The sequence below is a fragment of the Anomaloglossus baeobatrachus genome, chromosome 5 (assembly GCF_048569485.1).
Source record: "Anomaloglossus baeobatrachus isolate aAnoBae1 chromosome 5, aAnoBae1.hap1, whole genome shotgun sequence".
NCBI classification, from domain to species: Eukaryota; Metazoa; Chordata; class Amphibia; order Anura; family Aromobatidae; genus Anomaloglossus; species Anomaloglossus baeobatrachus.
In genome coordinates, this window is record NC_134357.1 from 505958342 (window position 1) to 505981203 (window position 22862).

At 47.9% G+C, this 22862-nt stretch overlaps 1 protein-coding gene and 1 long non-coding RNA gene across 2 annotated transcripts in view; one reads left to right on the forward strand and one right to left on the reverse strand.

Annotated features, from left to right (window-relative positions):
* LOC142311966 (uncharacterized) overlaps nucleotides 1-22862 on the forward strand; it is a 244957-nt gene that overhangs the window by 159198 nt on the left and 62897 nt on the right. The window lies entirely within an intron of this gene.
* LOC142310434 (uncharacterized) overlaps nucleotides 172-22862 on the reverse strand; it is a 58529-nt gene continuing 35838 nt past the window's right edge. The window contains exon 4 of the long non-coding RNA XR_012754153.1: nucleotides 172-259. This is a non-coding gene — a long non-coding RNA (uncharacterized LOC142310434). The remainder of the gene's footprint in view (nucleotides 260-22862) is intronic.

Below are 22862 nucleotides of genomic sequence, written 5' to 3' on the forward strand. Positions count from 1 at the left end.
GATGCAGCAATTGTGGTGCTGGACCTAGCTCTTCCCGTTGCTTTGGTGCAATGGCAAACTGGGTAATATTTGTGGGGTTGACGCAGCTCCAGCATACACCCCTACTACTAATCCAGTAGATGAAAGGAGAATAACAAACTTTATTTGAACAAAAAACCTTCGACTCAGACCTCATTCACCAATTTATTTGATTTTTATAAATAAAAACAGTTCTACCGTAATCTATGGTGAGGTCCCACGACATTCCCCAAAAGCAAACCTGGAAAGACATAAAAGAGAAAATCATTCAATAATAAAGACAAAAGACACCCTCTTTTCCAATTTATTTCTCTATCAAAGCCCTAATCCTGGTCTGCCGAAAGCCAATTGGGGCGGTCACATCAATCCTATACTGCTGTCACACTCAATGGAGAACCGGACATTCCTCATTGGTTGTGAGAGTACACACACACACACACACACTCACTCTGCTGTGGATGCTTCTGTTTGATGACCTTCATCTCATAAGGTGAGCTCAGGTTATTCAGGTCAGCAGTATGTGTGCGGGCGCGGCAGTGATGTCACAGGTTAATCAGAGTTCACAATGAACTCAGATGACATCCTGATGACACCCGCGCTACTGTGGGGGTCGCGGCAGTAACGTCATGGGTTCATCGGAGTTCTCAATAAACTTTGAAGAACCCGTGAAGTCACTGTCGCTACACCCGCGGTGGCGTAGGCGTTGTCAGGATATCAGAGTCCTTGGATACTCACCTGTCCCCAGCGATGCTGTCCCTGGCACTGATGTCTATGGTGCTGCTGCTTCCAGGTCCTCCGTTGAGTGCATAGTCATTGAGTATAATGAGCGGGGATCGGAAGCAAGTGACAGCAGGGCTGGAGACAAGTAAGTATAAAAATTCATTTTATTTCAGAGACACGTGTTTTCTCTTGGTTCTTGTCACACGGATCACATCTGTGTGACACCCGTGCTGCCTGAGAAAAAAAAACAATGTCTGCGTGCAGGAAATGTGGGGCAACACGGTCCATGTAAAAACATGCATGTGTGAGGAACACTATAGAATAACATGAGTACGTGTGGCATCCGTGTTAAAAATGGATGTCACACATACCTGAAACATATGGATAAAAATTCCCCGTTTTCCCAATCGGTGCGGGTCCCAGTGATCGGACACTGATCAGCAGGTGATCACCTTGCCCATGGATAGGTGATAACTTGTTTTCACTAAACAATCCCTTTAAGGCGTGTAAACAATCCCTACAATTATTTGTCCGACAGCTCTCTCTTGACTATCACATACAGGAGTGCTCGGCCAAATGTTCTTGTGTTCTCTCTCTGAGAGCTGATGTCGCCTTCTCTGGGGGTGGATTATCTTTCAAGAGATCAAAAGCATCAACAAGTGGAATTCAAACACGCCGGTTCCTTCCCTCCCTTTAAGCTGGGTTCACACTAAGCGACAACGACGTCGCTGTTACGTCACCATTTTCTGTGACGTAACAGCGACCTTGTAAGTCGCTGTTATGATCGCTGCTTAGCTGTCAAACACAGCGACGCAGCAGCGATCATAACGTCGCTGTGCTACATGTGCAGAGAGCAGGGAACCGCGCTTAGCGCTGGCTCCTTGCTCTCCTAGGTACAGTACACATCGGGTTAATTAACCCGATGTGTACTGCAGCTACATGTCACAGTGCAGAGAGCAGGGAGCCGCGCACACTGCTTAGCGCTGGCTCCTTGCTCTCCTTGCTACAGTATACATCGGGTTAATTACCCGATGCGTACTGCAGCCACATGTGCACAGAGCAGGAGCCGGCACTGGCAGCAAGGGCGGAGGCTGGTAACGAAGGTAAATATCGGGTAACCAGGGAAAGGTCTTCCCTTGGTTACCCGATGTTTACGCTGGTTACAGCTTAACGCAGCTGCCATGGGGAGATAAGGTATGCACACCAGTGACTATGGAAGGGGAATACATGGAATAGCAGAAACTGCTGTGTGAATACTGACATGAAAAATTCAATAGCTATTTGTAAGAATGAAATGTGAAAAATGGAACCTGCATTACTGCCATGAATATATGAATAAAGAGAAATTTAGCTACTGAATTGATCAATGCAGAAGAGCCCCAACACTACGCCAAAGTATTTCTCTACGTTGGGGTCCCTAGCTTGTGTGTGTCCTCTCATGCAGTTAAAAAACTTACCGTGTATGGGACGCTGAGACCCAGGCTATATATGCGTATAATGTGGATTGGCAATAGGTGTGTATGGGGAGGGTTCACAAACGAAAAACTACTAACATTAAGGAATAACGTTTGGAACTCCATTCTATGTCTGAACTGGGTGCAAAAAACCTAAAAAACATCACTATGGGGAGATAAGGTATGCACACCAGTGACTATGGAAGGGGAATACATGGAATAGCAGAAACTGCTGTGTGAATACTGACATGAAAAATTCAATAGCTATTTGTAAGAATGAAATGTGAAAAATGGAACCTGCATTACTGCCATGAATATATGAATAAAGAGAAATTTAGCTACTGAATTGATCAATGCAGAAGAGCCCCATGGCAGTAATGCAGGTTCCATTTTTCACATTTCATTCTTACAAATAGCTATTGAATTTTTCATGTCAGCATTCACACAGCAGTTTCTGCTATTCCATGTATTCCCCTTCCATAGTCACTGGTGTGCATACCTTATCTCCCCATAGTGATGTTTTTTAGGTTTTTTGCACCCAGTTCAGACATAGAATGGAGTTCCAAACGTTATTCCTTAATGTTAGTAGTTTTTCGTTTGTGAACCCTCCCCATACACACCTATTGCCAATCCACATTATACGCATATATAGCCTGGGTCTCAGCGTCCCATACACGGTAAGTTTTTTAACTGCATGAGAGGACACACACAAGCTAGGGACCCCAACGTAGAGAAATACTTTGGCGTAGTGTTGGGGCTCTTCTGCATTGATCAATTCAGTAGCTAAATTTCTCTTTATTCATATATTCATGGCAGTAATGCAGGTTCCATTTTTCACATTTCATTCTTGCATATAGCTATTGAATTTTTCATGTCAGTATTCACACAGCAGTTTCTGCTATTCCATGTATTCCCCTTCCATAGTTACTGGTGTGCATACCTTATCTCCCCATAGTGATGTTTTTTAGGTTTTTTGCACCCAGTTCAGACATAGAATGGAGTTCCAAACGTTATTCCTTAATAACGCAGCTGCCAGACGCCGGCTCCTGCTCCCTGCTCGCTTCATTTCGTCGGTCTCTCGCTGTCACACACAGCGATGTGTGTGTCACAGCGGGAGAGTGACGACCAAAAAATTAAGCTGGACATTCAGCAACGACCGGCGACCTCACAGCAGGGGCCAGGTCGTTGCTGAATGTCACACACAGCGACAGCGACTGGACGTCGCTGCAACGTCACAGAAAATGGTGACGTAGCAGCGACCTCGTTGTCGTTGTGTGTGACACCAGCTTTACATCCATTCTCGAGGTAAGTCAGATAGCCCCCATACACATCATATTGTTGTCTGATCCGGGCAATTTTAGCCCTATGTTTATGGGAGCTTTCATGTAATCTGTATAAGGGCTTATTCAAACATCTATGAACGTCAGTACAATCTCTGAACACAATGCATGGACTGGCTGAGGCCGTCCTTATAGACATTGCTGTGAGCTCAGAAATCATGAACCTCAGTGCAGCAACTCCGATCTAATCACCTCTAGTGAGATAGAATGGAGTTACTATACAGGGGACGTTCCTTACAGACAGTGCTGTGAGATCAGAAATCATGAACCTCAGTGCAGCAACTCCGATCTAATCACCTCTAGTGAGATAGAATGGAGTTACTGTACAGGGGACGTTCCTTACAGACAGTGCTGTGAGATCAGAAATCATGAACCTCCGTGCAGCAACTCCGCTCTAGTCACCTCTAGTGAGATAGAATGGAGTTACTGTACAGGGGACGTTCCTTACAGACAGTGCTGTGAGATCAGAAATCATGAACCTTAGTGCAACAACTGTGATCTAGTCATCTCTGTGCTGGGCAGTGTTGTAACTAGAATTTGATGGGCCCCAATGCAAAATTAGGACCTGCCCCCCCCAACACAGATACACTGGGTACAGGATAATGACACCGACACTCGGGTCATGGGATAATGACGCTGACACTCAGGGTGCGGGATAATGAAGTTAACACTTGGCTCTTTCCCTCAGCACTCAGGTTTCCCATGATCTGAAATCCCTCTTTCTATCATCATCCAGCTGTCCTATGTTCTGATATCCATCTTGTCCTCAGCACCCAGCTTCCCTAGGCTCTGCTATACATCTTTCCCTCAGCACCCAGCTTTCCCATATCATAGCATCGTAAAGCTGGGTGCTGCGGGTAAGAGCCTCTTTCCATCAGCACAAAACGTTCCCATCCCAAGCTTATGTCTTTGTCCCCCCTCGTATATATAGTTCTCCAAATACTATAATGGCCCCCACATAGCCTTCCATATAGCATATTGGTTCCCACGTAACCCTTCATTTTACTAGAATCTTATAGCCCTCCAATTATTATACTACAACTCCCATAGTCCTCCATGTATTATAATTCACTCCATACTCTTCCATATATTATACTGCACCCCATAGTCCTCCATATATTATAATGCACCCCCATAGTCCTCCATGTTTTATAATGCACCCCCATAGTCCATGGATAAGGTAGCCCTCATAGGCCTTCATATATTATAATGCAGCCCCCATAGTCATGCATGTATTATAATGCACCCCACAGCTCACCATGTATTATAATGCAGACCTCATAGGCCTCCATGTATAATAATGCAGCCCCCATAATCCTCCATATATTATAATAGTAGCTGTCATATACCGTCCCCCAGGCCCACCCACCCAGTTCCTTGACCACTTTTCAGCCTGGCTGCCACACTTCATGTCCTCAGAATTACCAACCCTCATCCTAGGAGACTTTAACATACCCATGACCAGCCCCTCCTCCCCATCTGCATCCCAGCTTCTATCTCTCACCACCTCCCTTGGCCTCTCACAGCTCTCATCTTCTGAGACACATGAAGATGGTAACACTCTTGACCTGGTCTTTATCTGCCTCTGCTCAATCTCTGACTTTGACAACTCACCTCTTCCTCTCTCTGACCACAACATCCTCTCCTTCAAGCTCACAAACCCTCGTCCACCCCAGTACACTCCCACCTATCACACATTCAGAAACCTACAGGCCATTGACTTTCAGACCCTTACAGACTCTTTACACTCATCACTGTCCCCTATCTCCTCACTTTCCTGTCCTGATCTGGCTGTAAACCATTACAATGACACACTCAGAAATACCCTAGACCAAGTAGCACCCCTCACCCTCAGAACCTCCAAACACAGAGTAAAACAGCCTTGGCTCACTTCCCAAACTCGATTTCTCCAGTGATGCTCTAGGAGTGCCAAACGCATAAGGAGGAAAACCCGCACACCAGAAAACTTCATCCACAACAAGTTCATCTTAAGGACCTACAACTCTTCCCTTCACCTCGCCAAACAGACCTACTTCACCACCCTTATTTCCTCACTATCCAACAATCCAAAAAAGCTCTTTGACACCTTTCACTCCCTCCTCAGTCCCAAAGTACATACCCCCATCACAGACCTTCATGCTGATGACCTGGCCTCATATTTCACAGAGAAAATTAAAAACATCCGCCAGGAGATCAGCTCCCAGCTACCAAGCGTTGTGAATCCCATCCCTCCATATATCCCATCAAGCTCACTTTCCACATTTGACCCAGTCACAGAGGAGGAAGTCTCCAGGCTCCTCTCTTCTTCTCATCCTACCACTTGCCCTACTGATCCCATTCCCTCACACCTACTCTGGTTGTCACCACTCACCTAACTAAAATCTTCAATCTCTCTCTCTCTTCGGGTATCTTCCCCTCCTCCCTCAAACACTCTATTATTACTCCATTATTAAAAAACACCTTCCCTTGATCCGTCCTGCACAAGCAACTACAGACCAGTCTCCAATCTCCCCTTCATCTTCAAACTCTTGGAGCGCCTGGTCTACTCTCGCCTCACCCGCTACCTGTCCTCTCACTCTCCTCTAGATCCTTTACAGTCTGGCTTCCGCCCTTTACACTCAACAGAAACTGCCCTTGTCAAAGTGACCAATGACCTATTGACTGCAAAACATAATGGTGACCACTCTCTGCTTATCCTTCTTGACCTCTCTGCCGCCTTCGACACTGTTGACCACCATCTCCTTCTCTCTATGCTCCATTCTATCGGCCTAAAGGACACTGTGCTCTCGTGGTTCTCTAACTATCTTTCTCGCCGTTCATTCAATGTATCATTTGCTGGCTCCACATCTTCTCCTCTTCCTCTCACTGTTGGGGTCCCTCAAGGTTCAGTCCTCGGCCCTCTTCTTTTCTCCCTCTACACTGCCCCAATTGGAATGACCATCAACAGATTTGGTTTTCAGTACCATCTTTATGCTGATGACACACAGCTATACACCTCATCCCCTGAGCTCACCCCCGCTGTACTACAGAACAGAAGTGACTGCCTGACTGCAGTTTGCAATGTCATGTCTGCTCTCTATCTCAAACTTAACCTTTCCAAAACTGCCCGCTCCTGCCGCTTGCACCTCAAGAACATCTCTAGAATCCGCCCCTTTCTCACAATGGAAATGACAAAAACACTCACCGTGGCCCTGATCCACTCTCGCCTTGACTACTGTAACTCTCTATTAATTGGTCTCCCCCTAACTAGACTCTCTCCTCTACAGTCCATCCTTAATGCAGCAGCTAGGGTCATCTATCTGGCTAATCGCTACTCGGATGCCTCTACTCTGTGCCAGTCATTGCACTGGCTGCCCATATATCACAGGATCCAATTCAAACTGCTTGTTCTCACCCACAAAGCTCTCCACAGTACAGCACCCCCTACATCTCCACCCTCCTCTCTGTCTATCACCACAAAGCTCTCCACAGTGCGGCACCCCCCTACATCTCCACCCTCCTCTCTGTCTGTCTCTGTCTCACCCCACCCGTTCTCTACGCTCTGAAAACGACTTTCGACTAACATCAACACTAATCCGAACCTCCCACTCCCGGATCCAAGACTTCTTCCGAGCTGCACCAATCCTCTGGAACGCTCTATTGTTAGGGCCAGGTGGACGGGCAGACCCAGGAGGCGGATCCACTGGGCCGAACTCCTTGATGAAGGCAAGGGGTCCGGTAGCCGGAGCACTACGGGTAGCAGGACAGTCCGTATACAAGAGTAGAATGGAGAAGTCCCTGGGACCACGGAGTCACTGATGGTAGTCCGGGTGACGGAGCTCAGGTTCGGAGGCCGAGATGTTGTCAGGCGGAGTCCGGAACCGATGGAGCGAGAGGACGGGTCACCTCAGGGATCAGAGATGGTACAGACTGACAGGATGGCAGATAGTCAGCGTTCTGGGTTCGGGAATCGGCAGGACCGGATGGCGAGGCAGGAGCGGCTCTAGAAGAGAGATAGGTAAGTATGGCACAGAGACACAAGGAGACCTGACTCCTAGCTTGGGAAACACGAAGAACAGGCCCCGCCCACTTGGACACTAAACCCCTTTATACCCTGTACCTGTGTGCTCAATTTCCTGTCAGTGGACGCTGGCCCTTTAAGAAAGGGTCAATGACCGCGCGCTCGCCCTAATGCGCATGCGCGAGGCCCGGGTGCCAGAAGCCAGGGCAGGGAGCGGTGAGCAGGAAGCAGGAGAGCCGGGCTGGGGCTGAGCAGCCGACGGGCGCCGGGAGCGGGGACCGGACCGCCTGGAGACCGCAGGCAATGGAGGCTGGGGACCGGGGAGAGAAGCAGGGAAGCCGGGGAGCGTGGCAGGTGAGCCGGGGAGCAGAGCAGGGGAGCCGGAGAGCGTGACATCTACCCCAAGAAGTTATAATGAATCATAACTTACTCTGCTTCAGACGCTCCCTAAAAACGCATCTTTTTAGGGCGGCCTATCACACTCCCTAATCTAATCCAATTCACACAGTGCCTCTACAACTTCTCACAACATAACCTCACGTCAAACTCCATGCCACCCAAATGCATCTCAAGATTCAGGCCCACTGGTCCAGGAAGCCATTATCTATCCCCCATTTCCTTGAAATTGCTGGATTGTCATTGTAAATAAGCACTTGTACCTTGCCCCCCCCACCCCACCCATATCTCATTGTAGATTGTAAGCTCTCACGAGCAGGGTTGTCTTTTTTTTCCCCTCTAAATATTGCATTTTCTATTACTGTTATTACTGTTACTTTTTTGTATATGATCCTCCTGAATTGTAAAGCGCTGCGGAATATGTTGGCGCTATAGAAATAAAGATTATTATTATTATTATTAATATTATTAATATTATTAATACAGCTCACATAGTACTCCATGTATTACTGTATAATGCACTCCCCATAGTCATTCATGTATTATAATGCAGCCCTCAAAGTCCTCTGTATATTATACTGAACCCCATTGTCCTACATATACTGCACCCCATAGCCATCTATGTAAAATTCACCCCATAGTACTCCATATATTATACTGCACCACATAGTTCTCCATGTATTATACTGCACCCCATAGTACTACATACAGTTAGGTCCAGAAATCTTTGGACAGTGACACAATTTTCGCGAGTTGGGCTCTGCATGCCACCACATTGGATTTGAAATGAAACCTCTACAACAGAATTCAAGTGCAGATTGTAACGTTTAATTTGAAGGTTTGAACAAAAATATCTGATAGAAATTGTAGGAATTGTCACATTTCTTTACAAACACTCCACATTTTAGGAGGTCAAAAGTAATTGGACAAATAAACCAAACCCAAACAAAATATTTTTAATTTCAATATTTTGTTGCCAATCCTTTGGAGGCAATCACTGCCTTAAGTCTGGAACCCATGGACATCACCAAACGCTGGGTTTCCTCCTTCTTAATGCTTTGCCAGGCCTTTACAGCCGCAGCCTTCAGGTCTTGCTTGTTTGTGGGTCTTTCCGTCTTAAGTCTGGATTTGAGCAAGTGAAATGCATGCTCAATTGGGTTAAGATCTGGTGATTGACTTGGCCATTGCAGAATGTTCCACTTTTTTGCACTCATGAACTCCTGGGTAGCTTTGGCTGTATGCTTGGGGTCATTGTCCATCTGTACTATGAAGCGCCGTCCGATCAACTTTGCGGCATTTGGCTGAATCTGGGCTGAAAGTATATCCTGGTACACTTCAGAATTCATCCGGCTACTCTTGTCTGCTGTTATGTCATCAATAAACACAAGTGACCACGTGATCACGTTGCCTCCACCATGTTTTACAGAGGATGTGGTGTGCCTTGGATCATGTGCCGTTCCCTTTCTTCTCCAAACTTTTTTCTTCCCATCATTCTGGTACAGGTTGATCTTTGTCTCATCTGTCCATAGAATACTTTTCCAGAACTGAGCTGGCTTCATGAGGTGTTTTTCAGCAAATTTAACTCTGGCCTGTCTATTTTTGGAATTGATGAATGGTTTGCATCTAGATGTGAACCCTTTGTATTTACTTTCATGGAGTCTTCTCTTTACTGTTGACTTAGAGACAGATACACCTACTTCACTGAGAGTGTTCTGGACTTCAGTTGATGTTGTGAACGGGTTCTTTTTCACCAAAGAAAGTATGCGGCGATCATCCACCACTGTTGTCATCCGTGGACGCCCAGGCCTTTTTGAGTTCCCAAGCTTACCAGTCAATTCCTTTTTTCTCAGAATGTACCCGACTGTTGATTTTGCTACTCCAAGCATGTCTGCTATCTCTCTGATGGATTTTTTCTTTTTTTTTCAGCCTCAGGATGTTCTGCTTCACCTCAATTGAGAGTTCCTTAGACCGCATGTTGTCTGGTCACAGCAACAGCTTCCAAATGCAAAACCACACACCTGTAATCAACCCCAGACCTTTTAACTACTTCATTGATTACAGGTTAACGAGGGAGACGCCTTCAGAGTTAATTGCAGCCCTTAGAGTCCCTTGTCCAATTACTTTTGGTCCCTTGAAAAAGAGGGGGCTATGCATTACAGAGCTATGATTCCTAAACCCTTTCTCCGATTTGGATGTGAAAACTCTCATATTGCAGCTGGGAGTGTGCACTTTCAGCCCATATTATATATAGAATTGTATTTCTGAACATGTTTTTGTAAACAGCTAAAATAACAAAACTTGTGTCACTGTCCAAATATTTCTGGACCTAACTGTATATTATACTGCACCCCAGAGTCCTGCGTATATTATACTGCACCCCATAGTTTTCCATATATTATAATGCACCCCCATAGTCCTATATGTATTATAATGCAGTCACCATAGTCCTTCATACACTGTGTGCAGAATTATTAGGCAAGTTGTATTTCAGAGGATTTTTTTTCTATTATTGATCAACAACTATGTTCTCAATCACCCAAAAGACTCATAAATATCAAAGCTTAATATTTTTGGCAGTTGGAGTGGGGTTTTTTAGATTTGGCTATCTTAGGCTAGATTTGGCTATCTTAGGTCCACGCTGCGGAAAATGCACGGATTTTGCCGCGGATTTCTCGCAGAAAAGCCGCGGATTTCCCGAAAATCTGCAGCACCGGCACTTCCCAGCCATTTCTATGGCATTTTGAAAAATGCTGTGTCCATGCTGTGGATTTTTCCGCAGCGGATTTCGTGCGGATTTTGGTCCGGAAAAATCTGCAACATGTCAATTATTGTTGCGGATTTTCATCCGGATTTTGGCTTTAAAATTGGGAAAAAAAAATCCGCATCAAATCCGCGGCAATTACGCGGTAAATCCACGGCAAATCCGCACCTTTGAAAAGGTGCGGATTTTGCGGGAAAGCTGCGGATTTTGATGCAGAAAAATCCGCAGCTACATTCTCTCGTGGACACATAGCCTTAGGAGGATATCTGTCTGTGCGGGTAACTATTACTGTGCAGAATTATTAGGCAACTTAATAAAAACCAAATCTATTCCCATCTCACTTGTTTATTTTCACCAGGTAAACCAATATAACTGCACAAAATTTAGAAATAAACATTTCTGACATGCAAAAAAAACCACAAAAAATTAGTGACCAATATAGCCCCCTTTCTTTATGATGACACTTAACAGCCGACTATCCATAGATTCTGTCATTGCTTGATCTGTTTACACTCAGCATTGCGTGCAGCAGCCGCCACAGCCTCCAGACACCACAGCCTCCAGACACCACAGCCTCCAGTCACCACAGCCTCCAGCCACCACAGCCTCCAGACACTGCTCCCAGAGGTGGACTGTTTTCTTTCCCTGTAGATCTCACATTTTATGAGGGACCACAGATTCTCTATGGGGTTCAGATCAGGTGAACAAGGGGGCCATGTCATTATTTTTTCATCTTTTAGACCTTTACTGGCCAGCCACGCTGTGGAGTAGTTGGATGCATGTGATGGAGCATTGTCCTGCATGAAAATCATGTTTTTCTTGAACGATACTGATTTCTTCCTGTACCACTGCTTGAAGAAGTTGTCTTCCAGAAACTGGCAGTAGGTCTGGGAGTTGAGCTTCACTCCATTCTCAACCCGAAAAGGTCACACAAGTTGATCTTTGATGATCCCAGCCCATACCAGTGCCCACCTCCACCTTGCTGGTGTCTGAGTCGGAGCGGAGCTCTCTGCCCTTTACTGATCCAGCCTCTGGCCCATCCATCTGCCCATCCAGAGTCACTCTCATTTCATCAGTCCATAAAACCTGTGAAGAATCAGTCTTCAGATATTTCTTGGCCCAGCCTTGACGTTTTATCTTATGTTTCTTGGTCAGAGGTGGTGGTTTTTCAGCCTTCCTTACCTTGGCCATGTCCCTGAGTATGGCACACCTTGTGCTTTTTGATACTCCAGTAACGTTGCAGCTGTGAAATATGGCCTAACTGGTGGCAAATGGCATCTTGGCAGCTTCACGCTTGATTTTCCTCAATTCATGGGCAGTTATTTTGTGCCTTTTTGTCCCGGAACGCTTCTTGCGACCCTGTTGGCTATTTGACATGAAACGCTTGATTGTTAGGTGATCACGCTTCAAAGGTTTGGCAATTTCAAGACTGCTGCATCCCTCTGCAAGACATCTCACAATTTTAGACTTTTCAGAGCCCGTCAAATCTCTCTTCTGACCCATTTTGTCAAAGGAAAGGAAGTTGCTTAATAATTAAGCACACCTTATATAGGGTGTTGATGTCATTACACCGCACCCCTCCTCATTACAGAGATGCACATCACCTGATTTACTTAATTGGCAGTTGGCTTTCACTATACAGCTTGGAGTAGGACAACATGTAGAAAAAGTATCATGTGATCAAAATACTAATTTGCCTAATAATTCTGCACACAGTGTATTGTATTATTCACCCCATAGTCCTTAATGTATTCTAATGCAGCCCTATTGTCCATGTATAAGGTAACGCCATTAGTCCTCATATAATGCAGCCCCCATAATCCTATATGTATTATAACGCATCACCATAGTCCTTCATATTGTATTATGCAGCCCTATAATCCTCCATATACAGTGCCTACAAGTAGTATTCAACCCCCTGCAGATTTAGCAGGTTTACACATTCGGAATTAACTTGGCATTGTGACATTTGGACTGTAGATCAGCCTGGAAGTGTGAAATGCAGCAAAAAAGAATGTTATTTCTTTTTTTATTTTTTTTTTAAATTGTGAAAAGTTTATTCAGAGGGTCATTTATTATTCAACCCCTCAAACCACCAGAACTGTTTGGTTCCCCTAAAGTATTAAGAAGTATTTCAGGCACAAAGAACAATGAGCTTCACATGTTTGGATTAATTATCTCTTTTTCCAGCCTTTTCTGACTAATTAAGACCCTCCCCAAACTTGTGAACAGCACTCATACATGGTCAACATGGGAAAGACAAAGGAGCATTCCAAGGCCATCAGAGACAAGATCGTGGAGGGTCACAAGGCTGGCAAGGGGTACTAAACCCTTTCCAAGGAGTTGGGCCTACCTGTCTCCACTGTTGGGAGCATCATCCGGAAGTGGAAGGCTTATGGAACTACTGTTAGCCTTCCACGGCCTGGACAGCCTTTGAAAGTTTCCACCCGTGCCGAGGCCAGGCTTGTCCGAAGAGTCAAGGCTAACCCAAGGACAACAAGGAAGGAGCTCCGGGAAGATCTCATGGCAGTGGGGACATTGGTTTCAGTCAATACCATAAGTAACGTACTCCACCGCAATGGTCTCCATTCCAGACGAGTCCGTAAGGTACCTTTACTTTCAAAGCGTCATGTCAAGGCTCGTCTACAGTTTGCTCATGATCACTTGGAGGACTCTGAGACAGACTGGTTCAAGGTTCTCTGGTCTGATGAGACCAAGATCGAGATCTTTGGTGCCAACCACATACGTGACGTTTGGAGACTGGATGGCACTGCATACGACCCCAAGAATACCATCCCTACAGTCAAGCATGGTGATGGCAGCATCATGCTGTGGGGCTGTTTCTCAGCCAAGGGGCCTGGCCATCTGGTCCGCATCCATGGGAAGATGGATAGCACGGCCTACCTGGAGATTTTGGCCAAGAACCTCCGCTCCTCCATCAAGGATCTTAAGATGGGTCGTCATTTCATCTTCCAACAAGACAACGACCCAAAGCTCACAGCCATGAAAACCAAGGCCTGGTTCAAGAGGGAAAAATCAAGGTGTTGCAGTGGCCTAGTCAGTCTCCTGACCTTAACCCAATTGAAAACTTGTGGAAGGAGCTCAAGATTAAAGTCCACATGAGACACCCAAAGAACCTAGATAACTTGGAGAAGATCTGCATGGAGGAGTGGGCCAAGATAACTCCAGAGACCTGTGCTGGCCTGATCAGGTCTTATAAAAGACGATTATTAGCTGTAATTGCAAACAAGGGTTATTCCACAAAATATTAAACCTAGGGGTTGAATAATAATTGACCCACACTTTTATGTTGAAAATTTATTAAAATTTAACTGAGCAACATAACTTGTTGGTTTGTAGGATTTATGCATCTGTTAATAAATCCTGCTCTTGTTTGAGGTTTGCAGGCTCTAACTTATTTGCATCTTATCAAACCTGCTAAATCTGCAGGGGGTTGAATACTACTTGTAGGCACTGTATAATGCACCCCTAAAGTCCATGTATAAGGTAACCCAATTAGTCCTCCATATAATGCAACCCCCTAAGTCCTATATGTATTAAAATGCACCCCATAGTTCTTCATATTGGATTATGCAGCTCCATAGTCCTCCATGTATAATGCACCCCTATATTCCATGTAAAAGGGATCCTTCATATAGTATTATGCACCCCTTATATTCCTGCATATAGTATTATGCACCCCTTATATTCCTCCATATAGTATTATGCTCCCCTTATATTCCTTCATATAGTTTAGTACACGCCTTATATTCCTCCATATAGTAGTATGCACCCCTTATATTCTGCCATATACTAGTATGCAGCCCCCATATAGTGCACCACCATATTGTGTGCCCCAATATAATATTGTGCGCCAACATATAGTTATATGTGTCACGCTCCCCGGTGCCCGTGCCATGCTCCCCGGTGCCCGTGCCACGCTCCCCGGTTCCCCTGCCACGCTCCCCGGCTCCCCTGCCACGCTCCCCGGCTCCTCTGCCACGCTCCCCGGCTCCTCTGCCACGCTCCCCCGCTCCCGGACCTCGCTTCCCCACTCCCGTGCCACGCTCCCCGGTCCCCTGCTCCTCAGCCTCCATGCTCCCTCACCTGCGTCCTCCAGGCAACCCGGTCCCCGGTCCCGGCGCCCGTCTGCTGTCCTGAGCCGGCCCGGCACTCCTGCCTCCTGTACACCGCATCCTGCTCTGGCTTCTGGCACCCGGGCCTCGCGCATGCGCATTAGGGCGTGCGCGCGGTCATTGACCTTTTCTTAAAGGGCCAGCGTCCTCCAACAGGATATTGAAGATGCAGGTACAGGGTATATAGGGGGTTCCTTTCCAAGTGGGCGGGGCCTGTTCTTCGTGTTTGCTAAGCTAGGAGTCAGGTCTCCCTGTGCCATTGTCTCGTACTCACCTATCTCTCTTGTAGAGCCGCTCCTGTCCCGCCAACCGGTCCTGACGGTTCCAGAACCCCGAACGGACTGTCCGCCATCTTCTCAGTCCCTACCGTCTCCGATTCCTGGATCTGTGCGGTGACCGATCTCCCCATTCCGCTGGTTGTGGACCCTGCCTGACATCATCTCGGCCTCCGAACCTGCGCTCCGTCACCCGGACTACCTTCAGAGACTCCGTGATCCCAGGGACTTCTACACCCACTCCTCTGAACGGACTGTCCTGCTACCCGTAGTGCTTCGGCTACTGGGCACCTTGCCCTCGGTTGGGTGCTCAGTCCAGTGGATCCACCTCCTGGGCCTACCCGTCATCCTGGTCCTAACAATATGCAGCCCCATATACTATTTTGCAACCCCAATAAATGCTTCCCCATAGTCCTCTGGAATTCCTGATTAAATACACAAATATACTCACTTCTCCTCATTCAGCCACTGCCCCAGTCTCCTCAGCGTGTGTCCACTGTTATGCCACTCTGACATTTTAGCACATCAGTGCGCAGTAGTGACGTCACTGCTAGAGATGAGCGATGTTCGAGGTTCGCCAATTTCATGTTCGAGTGATTTTTGCTAAAAGCTCGACAGTTCGAGTTACGTTCGAGAACGGTTCGATCACCAAAAAGCCTAGCTAGTTACTAGCTGGCTTTTCACTGTAATAGTGTGAGTCACTCTGTGATTCACACTATTATCAAATTTCAGCTTATAGTGTGCGGGGGGGACGGGGTTTAGATCTGTGCTACTGCAAAGTGCTGAGAGTATGCCGATCACCATTTATTAATTTTTTTTTCCCCTAACCGCGCGTGCAGTGGAGCGTTCCAAGCTGTCAGCAAATCACAGACACAAACACAGCTAAGTTGATTTTTGCCAGACAAGCAAGGGCATGTGTCATAGGCTGTGCATGTCACATGTCCTTAACCTATAAGATACGGCCATTTTCCCCTTCGCCGCTATTATCTGTCTTCTGCGTGTGGGTGACAGTCACCGCTCACGCTGCTGCTGCTGCTGCTGTGTGCGCTATAGAGATACAGTGCAATCTACACAGCGCTTTAGGGATTAGGGACTGCTGGTTATTTCAGCCCTTTTCAGGGCTGATTTACAGGCATTCATAGCCATAGCTGCTAAGCATGTCCGTGCAAATGCGGTGTAGGGATTTAGATAACAGCGTCTGGCTACCTCAGCTCAGGCAATTCCTTACTGCATTTTTTCATTAGCAGGGATAGAAAGTGAGGCTTCCTTTGCTGTCCTGCTCCCCAGAGCACCCGTGCATTCTACCCACATGCACATTTTTGCCACGCTATTTTATTTGCCCAAGGAGCTGACACTTTTTGTGCCATCCTAAAAGTGTCTGGAATACTACCTTAGTGTTCCTTTGCTGTCTTGCTACCTACAGCACCCGTGCATTATACCCACCTGCCCATTTTTGCCATGCTATTTTATTTGCCCTAAGAGCTGACACTTATTGTGACATCCTAAAAGTGTCTGAGATAGTACCTTAGGGCGGCTTTGCACACTACGACATCGCAGGTGCGATGTCGGTGGGGTCAAATTGAAAGTGACGCACATCCGGCATCGCATGCGACATCGTAGTGTGTAAAGCCTAGATGATACGATTAACGAGCGCAAAATCGTCGTAATCGTATCATCGGTGCAGCGTCGGCGTAATCCATAATTACACTGACGCGACGGTCCGATGTTGTTCCTCGTTCCTGCGGCAGCACACATCACTGTGTGTGAAGCCGCAGGAGCGAGGAACATCTCCTACCGGCGTCACCGCGGCTTCCGTAGGATATGCGGAAGGGAGGAGGTGGGCAGGATGTTCACATCCTGCTCATCTCCGCCCCTCCGCCGATATTGGCCGCCTGCCGTGTGACGTCGCTATGACGCCGCACGACCCGCCCCCTTAGGAAGGAGGCGGGTCGCCGGCCAGAGCGACGGTCGCAGGGCAGGTGAGTGCGCGTGAAGCTGGCGTAGCGATAATTTTTGCTATGCCAGCTATCACACGATATCGTACCTGCGACGGGGGCGGGGACTATCGCGTGCGACATCGCAGCATCGGCTTGCGATGTCGCAACGTGCAAAGCCCGCCTTAGTGTTCCTTTGCTGTCCTGCTACCCACAGCACCCGTGCATTATACCCACCTGCCCATTTTTGCCATGCTATTTTATTTGACCAAAGAGCTGACATTTTTGTGCCATCCTAAAAGTGTCTGGAATACTACGTTAGTGTCCCTTTGCTGTCCTGCTACCCACAGCACCCGGGCATTCTACCCAACTGCCCATTTTTCCCACACAATTCTATTTGCAAACTGTGCTGCCACTGTTAGGGGCATATTAAAATTGTCTGGGATAGTCAGTGTTGGTTCTTCAGCTGTCAATAAAGCTAGACCACCGCTGCAATCTACAGCACCTCTCCATTTTTGCTACCACATTTTAAGTGTCCAATCTTTTCGCTAACAAAATGAGTGGCAAAAGGACAGATGCTGGTGGAAAGGGGAACAGGCGTGTTGGAAAAGGAAAAAAAGTTTGTGTCCGTGGGGTAGGTGGGAAAGCTACATTAACATCTGCTGAACAAATGCCATCTTCCAGCAAAAGTAAGATGTCTACTACTTTCCGTGGACAATCCGATGTGCTTCCTTTTTTACGGAACCGAACAACTGTAACAAAGGTAGATGATGCACAAAAAAAAACAAGCTTGAATGGATCTCAAGTGCTCCAACAAGTGGCCTCTCCTCCACCTCAACGTCAACATCCAAAAAACAACAGTCCTCTGAGTTGTCATCCCAATCGCACTTGCTTTCTCCCAGCTCTCAAGTCTCCACCCGCCCTGAAGAGTATGGTGTAACAGAGATGGCTGAGTCTGCAGAGCTGTTCAGTCACACTATAGCCTCTGGGAATCAGAGGTCTGTTGCCAAGCTACAGTGAGTACAGACCAGGAAATGGTCTGCAGTGATGCCCAGAAGCTTTGTGAGTCTGATTCAGGCCTTGATGACCAAGTTTCTGAGCATAATGTAGACCCTCATTCCCAAACTGTAACACCTGTTGGTAGAGACAATGAGGAACATACTGATGACGATGAGACGCAGATACCAGATTGGGATGACAACTTAACTTGATAATGAAGTTCTAGATCCCACTTACTGTCAACCCACAGTCAGGCACTCGAGGAGGACACCAGCGGCGGTGGAGGAGGATGCAACTGATGACGAAGTTACCTTGCGCCTTCCTGGACAGAGTCGGAGAACTGGAAGCACGTCAACAACTGCATCCTCAGCCACAACTCTGCCTCTGAGCACAAGTCGGGGTGGCTCTGCAGGTCGCATGGCCTCTAAGCCTTGCCTAGCCGGGTCCTTTTTTGACCTTGCAAAGGATCTCCCAAATCATGTGATCTGTAAAATTTGTCACCAATCTATAAGTAAAGGCCAAAACCTCACCAGTTTGACAACTTCTTCCATGAATCGTCACATGAATAACAAGCATAAGTCCCAGTGGGAAGCTCACCGTGCTGCAATGCGGCCTAGCGGAGCGAGCCAACCACCGCCTGCCCCTTCAAATTCCTCCGCGCGCCCTTCATCTTCTATGACTGTGGGGACAGCTGTCACACATGTTTTTCCACGCAGATCTTCCACCTCTTTAACCGCAACAGCCAGTTTGCTTGGCAGGTTGTCAGTTGGTTTGGAAGGGGAAACAAGTGCTGGTGTAGAGCTCTCTCAGACATCGAGAGCATCAACTTTGGATGAAGGCAACATCATGTCTCCGCCTGCACTTTCCTCACAGATCTGCAGTTTTCCAGGGACACCCTACTCACCACCGTCTCCACACAGCAGCCAGATCTCGGTCCCTCAGATGTGGACAAATAAAAGGCCATTTCCTCCGAGCCATGACAAAGCTAAGAGGTTGACTTTCACCCTCTGTAAGCTCTTGGCTACCGAAATGCTGCCTTTCCACCTGGTGGACACAGAGGATTTTCAAGACCTTATATCAGTCGCAGTGCCACAGTGCCAGATGCCCAGTCGCCACTACTTCTCCAAGAAAGGTATGCCTGCGCTACACCAGCATGTCGCACACAACATCGCCGCTTCCTTGAGAAACTCTGTGTGTGACAGGGTGCATTTCCCCACCGATACTTGGACCAGTAAGCATGGACATGGGCGTTACATGTCGCTGACTGGGCACTGGGTAACTATGGTGAGAGATGGTGAGGGGTCTGCTGAACAAGTCTTGCCGTCCCCACGACTTGTGCGTCAATCCTCTGTATGTCGAAGTTCCTCCACTGCTTCTGCCTCCTCAACCTCATCTGGGTCCTCCACCTCCGCCCAAAGCCTGTGTGGTAAGGCCACCCGCGTTGTAACTGTGCACAAGGAATCCCACACACCTCCTTACTATGCTGGCAGTAGAGCTCAACGGCATCAGGCGGTCTTTATGTTGAAATGTCTGGGAAATAAGAGTCACACAGCTGAGGAGTTGTGGTCAGCTCTGCACTCAGAGTTTCGTAAATGGTTGTCTCCACTCAACCTGCAGCCAGGTAAGGCCGTGTGCGACAATGCTGCAAACCTGGGTGCGGCCCCTCGCCGGGGCAAGGTGACACACGTGCCTTGTATGGCTCACATTTTGAACCTTGTTGTCCAGCAATTTTTCACCCACTATCCCGACTTAGATGGGCTTCTGCACAGGGCACGGTCACTCTCTGCTCACTTCCGCCGTTCAACCGCCGCAGCTGACCGACTTGCATCGCTGCAGAGGTCTTTCGGCCTGCTGGTTCATCGCCTGAAATGCGATGTGACGACACGCTGGAATTCGACTCTCCACATGTTACAGCGACTGTGGCAGCACCGCCGAGCCCTGGTGCAATACGTTATGACGTATAGCCTGGTACAACGAGATGCAGAGGTGGGGCAGATCACGCTGATGGAGTGGTCTCAGATCAAGGACCTATGCACCCTTCTGCACAGCTTCGACATGGCGACGAATATGTTTAGCGCTGACAATGCCATTATTAGCATGACAACGGAAGGGTTAACAAGATCTACAAGGACCAGACGTTCATCATCACCAAGGCGGCAGGCATGGGACAGTGGGGGAGAGGGATTAACAAGGGCGCATGGTAGCAGCCAAACTGTTTAGGAAGGGGCAGGAGCCCATGAAGAAATGGAGGACGAACTGTCGATGGGCATGGAAGACTCAGCTGATGAGGGAGACCTTGGTCAAATTTCGGTTGTTCGAGGTTGGGAGGATATGTCAGAGGAAGGCAGCATGGTTATCACCTCGCCGCCACCAACACAGCAAGGACTTGGTCCGCAGGGATGCGCAAGACACATGAGTGCCTTCTTGCTGCACTACCTTCAACATGACCCTCGGATTGTCCGAATTAGAAGTAATGATGACTACTGGCTTGCCACACTCTTAGATCCCCGGTACAAGTCCAAGTTTTGCAAAATAATTCCAGCCATAGAAAGGGACGCACGTATGCAGGAGTATCAGCAGAAGCTGTTACTCGATCTTAGCTCGGCTTTTCCACCAAACAACCGTGCAGGTGCAGGGAGTGAATCTCCCAGTTGTAACTTGACAAACAGGGGACTGTCTCGTCATCAACAGTCAAACCGTACCAGCAGCACCGTATCTGGTGGTAACAGCAGTTTTATTGAATCGTTTCATAATTTTTTAGACCCTCCTTTGCAAGGCCACCAGAGACAAGAAGTCTGACACATAGTCAACGGCTGGAGAGGATGATACAGGAGTATCTCCAAATGAACATCGATGCCATGACTTTGCAAATGGAGCCTTGCTCATTTTGGGCTTCAAATCTTGAAAAATGGCCAGAGCTCTCTGTCACAAACCACCGGGGGGGTCACTCAGAAATCCCCCGCGCTGGCTACCAGTACGTCGCAATCGGGGGGTAACAAGTGGGGGGTCACCCCTCCTTTATACCTCCCGACCGACAGACAGAGCACGTGATGCGCTCTCTAGCGCCCCTCTTATAGTCAGGCCAATTATGGAATTGCCCGACCATAAGCAAGGAGGCCGCTATACTACTTATGCCGATTATTGAAGGGTCCCCGGTGAGAGTAAGGTATATATTCCCCCGACCTCCGCGGGCGGAATATATAAAATCTCCCCGAATCTCACTGGCCTCCCCACAATAATCCTTGGCACAATTCGCTGCCACCAACCGATTTACGGTAACTATTAGCCGAACACACAGACGTGGGATTCAAGATCGAGATAACAGAACAGCCCAAGATTAGTTATATAATTTAATCAGCCTAAAGCACACTAGAAACTACAATATATACAATAGGGAATCTACAGAATATACATATGTCAGAGTACAGTTACAATCAAAGCATGGGTTACAAACAGGCATACACAGTTCCAGCAGTTACCTTGTTGCGTCTGGCCACAGGGGGGCGCTGTACCCAGGTTTCTAGGATCCTTCCCACAGATGTTTCCTACACGTGCCCCCAGCGAAAGAACCCTGGAAAATGGCCGAAGTAGGGTTATCAACCTGGGCAGATCCAGGTCCCCTCCTACCTTAGTGACCTCACAGGGAAGCACTGCCACTCCCCCTGCATGGATCAGAATTATCCAGCAAAGGGGATATTGGCCATAACTTTGCCTGGGAGCGTCGTAGGCAGACGCCAATGCTCTCATTGTGACAGTTATGAATTTAGCTACAGAACGAGGGGACTCATGACCTGTCTGCCAGTTCCCCATTGGCTGATATCACGCCTGGGGCATTTCCCAATGTCCTGCTCCCATAAAAAGGGTGTGCCGGCATCGTCCGCATGCGGAGACACCATTTTTATGGTTGCCATATTTATCGGAAATATGGCTTGCGAGATATGAACCATTTTTTACTGGAGTCGTTCTGTCTGGCTATTTCCATAGCCTTGTAATGAGATACAACTCTTGTTACAGGGTGACGGCAGGGAGTCATCCTGTGTCCTTTGTTCCCACATCACCTAATTTCCATATCACAGGACATGGCCATGGAGGTGTAAGTGGAACACTGAGAACAAGAAGGGAGGGGGCACTGCCAGGGAGTGATGAGGGATTATGACTGGAGTCATAATTCATCTTCATATCCCGGGATTTGCCTCACACCTCCCCCCTTTTGAGGGCGCTAGGGGGCAGCACACTCCGGTGTTCCCCCGTGCGCCCGTCCGCGACCTCTCCTTGTCGGGACAGCCCGTCTGCGTTACCGTGGTCACGGCCCCTTTTGTGGCGAATGGTGAAGTTGTATTGCTGGAGCGCAAGGCTCCATCGCAACAATCGCCCATTCGTCCCAGAGACGGTGTGCAACCAGCTGAGGGGATTGTGGTCCGTCTCCACGATGAAGTGGCGCCCGTATAGATAGGGTTGCAGACGCTGCAGGGCCCACACTATGGCCAGGCACTCCTTCTCCATCGTGGAATAGGCAACTTCCCTTGGTAACAGCTTCCTGCTCAGGTACAAGACTGGGTGCTCTTGGCTCGCAGAGTCCACCTGGCTGAGCACCGCACCGAGGCCGAAGTCACTGGCGTCGGTCTGTACTACAAACGGCCGCGTGAAGTCGGCTGCCTGTAGCACGGGCGGGCTGGACAGGGCGTCCTTTAGGGCCCGGAAGGCTGTCTCGCAGTCCATTGTCCAATCGACTGCAGAGGGCAGCTTCTTCTTGGTGAGGTCCGTCAAGGGCTTTGCCAGGCTACTATAGCATGGAACAAACCTCCTATAGTACCCAGCGGTCCCCAAGA